The sequence below is a fragment of the Schistocerca nitens genome, chromosome 7 (genome assembly GCF_023898315.1).
Source record: "Schistocerca nitens isolate TAMUIC-IGC-003100 chromosome 7, iqSchNite1.1, whole genome shotgun sequence".
NCBI classification, from domain to species: Eukaryota; Metazoa; Arthropoda; class Insecta; order Orthoptera; family Acrididae; genus Schistocerca; species Schistocerca nitens.
The window spans coordinates 311,499,331-311,504,330 of NC_064620.1; the positions used below are offsets into that span (position 1 = coordinate 311,499,331).

Consider the following 5,000-nt stretch of genomic DNA (forward strand, 5'->3'; position numbering starts at 1 on the left):
GACCTTTCGGCCTAGGAAGACACGCTGATTCCTTCAGTGTAGCGCGCGTGCGGCCCAGAACATCTAAGGGCATCACAGACCTGTTATTGCTCAATCTCGTGCGGCTAGAAGCCGCCTGTCCCTCTAAGAAGAAAAGTAATCGCTGACAGCACGAAGGATGTCACGCGACTAGTTAGCAGGCTAGAGTCTCGTTCGTTATCGGAATTAACCAGACAAATCGCTCCACCAACTAAGAACGGCCATGCACCACCACCCACCGAATCAAGAAAGAGCTATCAATCTGTCAATCCTTCCGGTGTCCGGGCCTGGTGAGGTTTCCCGTGTTGAGTCAAATTAAGCCGCAGGCTCCACTCCTGGTGGTGCCCTTCCGTCAATTCCTTTAAGTTTCAGCTTTGCAACCATACTTCCCCCGGAACCCAAAAGCTTTGGTTTCCCGGAGGCTGCCCGCCGAGTCATCGGAGGAACTGCGGCGGATCGCTGGCTGGCATCGTTTATGGTTAGAACTAGGGCGGTATCTGATCGCCTTCGAACCTCTAACTTTCGTTCTTGATTAATGAAAACATACTTGGCAAATGCTTTCGCTTCTGTTCGTCTTGCGACGATCCAAGAATTTCACCTCTAACGTCGCAATACGAATGCCCCCGCCTGTCCCTATTAATCATTACCTCGGGTTCCGAAAACCAACAAAATAGAACCGAGGTCCTATTCCATTATTCCATGCACACAGTATTCAGGCGGGCTTGCCTGCTTTAAGCACTCTAATTTGTTCAAAGTAAACGTGCCGGCCCACCGAGACACTCAATAAAGAGCACCCTGGTAGGATTTCAACGGGGTCCGCCTCGGGACGCACGAGCACGCACGAGGCGGTCGCACGCCTTCGGCTCGCCCCACCGGCAGGACGTCCCACGATACATGCCAGTTAAACACCGACGGGCGGTGAACCAACAGCGTGGGACACAAATCCAACTACGAGCTTTTTAACCGCAACAACTTTAATATACGCTATTGGAGCTGGAATTACCGCGGCTGCTGGCACCAGACTTGCCCTCCAATAGATACTCGTTAAAGGATTTAAAGTGTACTCATTCCGATTACGGGGCCTCGGATGAGTCCCGTATCGTTATTTTTCGTCACTACCTCCCCGTGCCGGGAGTGGGTAATTTGCGCGCCTGCTGCCTTCCTTGGATGTGGTAGCCGTTTCTCAGGCTCCCTCTCCGGAATCGAACCCTGATTCCCCGTTACCCGTTACAACCATGGTAGGCGCAGAACCTACCATCGACAGTTGATAAGGCAGACATTTGAAAGATGCGTCGCCGGTACGAGGACCGTGCGATCAGCCCAAAGTTATTCAGAGTCACCAAGGCAAACGGACCGGACGAGCCGACCGATTGGTTTTGATCTAATAAAAGCGTCCCTTCCATCTCTGGTCGGGACTCTGTTTGCATGTATTAGCTCTAGAATTACCACAGTTATCCAAGTAACGTGGGTACGATCTAAGGAACCATAACTGATTTAATGAGCCATTCGCGGTTTCACCTTAATGCGGCTTGTACTGAGACATGCATGGCTTAATCTTTGAGACAAGCATATGACTACTGGCAGGATCAACCAGGGAGCTGCGTCAACTAGAGCTGAGCAGCCGGCCGCCCGGGAGTGTGTCCCGGAGGCCCGCGCGAACACGCAAGCGTCCGCTCAATTATTCCGCAAACAGGAGGAGGCTGGGCTCCCCTGCACGATACACCTCGAAACCCTCTCAGGTCCCGGCGGCGCGCAGCGCCGTCCTAAGTACTTGGTCGGGTTCGAGAGAGGCGCAATCGCCCGGAGATAGGCGAGTAGACGCTTTCAGTGCGACCACCCGTGCTCCCAACTGAGCTTGCCGCTGCCGACAGAGGCCCGGGAGCGTGCTGTCGTGGTGTTGCCGGCGGGAGACAACACGCGGCCACAAACAGTGGCCGGGCAGCTCCAACGCCAGCGCCACAGAGGGGCAGAGCCCCACTTGGGTGCCAAAGCGAACTCTCCCAGCACAGCGCACGCGCCAACACATCCGCACAGCTGCGATACAAACCACCTGCGAGAACCGCGGGGGCGACCGAGCAGCAGACGGCGTCGCGGCGCCGAGTGCCGGGCGGCGGCGCATCCTCAACGCACACAGTCCTCAATCGGACCAGCACACTGCAGATGTCCACCGCGCTTCGCACCGGGCCCGCGAGGACCCACTTTGGCCGCACGGCGCCGCGCGTTGGGTGCGCCGGCGCGCAGCTGCGCCGCCTGCCGCGTCCGTCGGCCGGCGCGCCTGCCACTGGGCGCCCCCACCAGCCGGCTGTAGCGCGTGCACCCACGCAGCGCGCGGCCAGCACGCCGGGCGCTCCCCCCTCACCGGCCGGGGACGGTCCCACCCAGCCACCGCCGCGTATCGCTTCATACCCACATGCCCACTCACGTTCGTGGGTATGACGGGTGTCGCTGAAGCAACCAGTTAATACCTGTACCGATTGTCGCAATCAATGATTCACCTCCAGCGTATACAACCGCGCAACAACGGATTTCCAGTTCATTTGCGTAACTTGGGCAGCAAACGTAGACGTCCATCTACATTTGCAAATTCAGTGGGTCTTGCATGCCTGGATGATATGCGTCACGACACGCCACATCAGCCCACATACATGCTGCGACGTATGCACGAGAGAACACGTGGAAGGTGGCCCGCGTACGTATGCGAATGCCATTGCACAGCTGCGAAGCTCATTGAACACGCAAACTCCCGCCTGACGAACTAGAGGCGACAGGGGAGCGATATAAGTCTTACAGCAGTACACATTACAGTGGATAGCGGGACCATGTGGAACGTACGCACCACTCGCTAGATGTTGTGAGGGTACGCACCGTAACATGAATCAATACGCAGGACACCAGAGAGTGCGAGCACTGACCTATGTTGAGAGGGTTGCGATTAGGCAACGCTACATGAATGTTTCAATTCATATAACAATTACAGGTTAGGTTAGGGCCCAACGTAGGTTAGGTTAGGGCCCAACGTAGGTTAGGTTAGGGCCCAACGTAGGTTAGGTTAGGGCCCAACGTAGGTTAGGTTAGGGCCCAACGTAGGTTAGGTTAGGGCCCAACGTAGGTTAGGTTAGGGCCCAACGTAGGTTAGGTTAGGGCCCAACATAGGTTAGGTTAAGGCGCAACATAGGTTAGGTTAAGGCGCAACATAGGTTAGGTTAAGGCGCAACATAGGTTAGGTTAAGGCGCAACATAGGTTAGGTTAAGGCGCAACATAGGTTAGGTTAAGGCGCAACATAGGTTAGGTTAAGGCGCAACATAGGTTAGGTTAAGGCGCAACATAGGTTAGGTTAAGGCGCAACATAGGCTAGGTTAAGGCGCAACATAGGCTAGGTTAAGGCGCAACATAGGCTAGGTTAAGGCGCAACATAGGCTAGGTTAAGGCGCAACATAGGCTAGGTTAAGGCGCAACATAGGCTAGGTTAAGGCGCAACATAGGCTAGGTTAAGGCGCAACATAGGCTAGGTTAAGGCGCAACATAGGCTAGGTTAAGGCGCAACATAGGCTAGGTTAAGGCGCAACATAGGCTAGGTTAAGGCGCAACATAGGCTAGGTTAAGGCGCAACATAGGCTAGGTTAAGGCGCAACATAGGCTAGGTTAAGGCGCAACATAGGCTAGGTTAAGGCGCAACATAGGCTAGGTTAAGGCGCAACATAGGCTAGGTTAAGGCGCAACATGGGTTAGGTTAAGGGATGGTGTATGAGGGGGGGAGGGGACGAGGTTCGTTCATAGTGATGATGGTAAGTGGACGCCTGAGGCACCCCGAGATGTGTCACGTCAGGATGCACCTTTGGCTCAGGGGAGGTGGTGCGCCGGTTCCGTGGGTGTGGCAAGGGAGTGGCAGACCTGTGTCTTTCATTCCTGCCATTGCTTATATGCTGTGAGACACGCCAGTGTGGTGGTGTTGGCTGCACCCCTGTGTAGCACATGTGTGGGTGTTTGTGGCTTATCTGCGTAATGATGGTTGTTGGAAGAGTGAGATATTCTGTTTTGGGGGTGGACCTCCTGGTTTTGTTATCATAGTGTGAATGGTGTAATGTGGCGGAGAGGATGCACTGGATGTTGTTCCATGGTGGTGCTTAGATATTGTGTCTGTGTCTGTTACAGCCAGAGAGTAGTGTGTGATAGGGTGTCTGGGTGACGTGTAGTTCACATTGTGTGCACAGACTGTCAGCATGTATAGGGACAGTTGTATGTCGTATGTCATCTATATTCCGATGGCTCTGCATCTATTAGTTATCAGCGCCATGTATCAGTTTAATCTGGTTGCAGTCTCGTGGTGTTCTATCTCTGTACAGTAGTAGAGGTGCGACTGCACTACGTAGCTACCCCTTGCGGCAGCTTTCCCCGGTGTATGGCATATGATTATCAGCAATGAGTCGATTAGTGACAACTGGTCGTGTGACAACGTCACATGTCTGCGGGTGGGATACGCTACAACCTGCTTGTGGGTCAGGGCTCAGTAATGCTCTGCTCACACTGAGCGCTCGGACCGTCATTACCCGTCTGCGTGATATATTGCGGAGCGCTTTTAGCCATTGCCAGAGTCTTTGCGACTGCGAGTGCAACGCCCATGGGGACCGACATGGTTGGGGCGCTTCCTAGCTGATCGCTCAGCATCGGAATCCGTACTGTGAGCACGCAATCGCGCACAGACTTAGAGCATGTGTAGGGACAGCGGGAATTTCGCATCTTGGATAAAACGCTTCATGAACCGGATGATATAGGGGTGGATTGCAACTTACGACTGCGAGAAAAGTCCGCCGTTCATCCGCTGGAGTTGCAATTTGGGCAGGTGACGTGAGGCACGTACGGGGGCGGGTGGCGTGATTGTCGGTGGACGACGTCGTGCGGCGCAGGGACTGGCGTTGGTGCTCTTGTGGTGGACAGTGGATGCAGGCTTTGTGGGTGGGGTCGGGAAACGGGTACTGTGCGC

General features: G+C 54.6%; 1 non-coding gene across 1 annotated transcript in view; it reads right to left on the reverse strand.

The window, feature by feature from the left end:
- The window catches only part of LOC126197166 (small subunit ribosomal RNA), a 1,909-nt gene extending 294 nt beyond the window's left edge, over positions 1-1,615 (reverse strand). Inside the window, exon 1 of the ribosomal RNA XR_007539559.1 lies at positions 1-1,615. This exon is cut by the window's left edge and continues 294 nt beyond it. This is a non-coding gene — a ribosomal RNA (small subunit ribosomal RNA).
- Between the last annotated feature and the right edge of the window lie 3,385 nt (positions 1,616-5,000).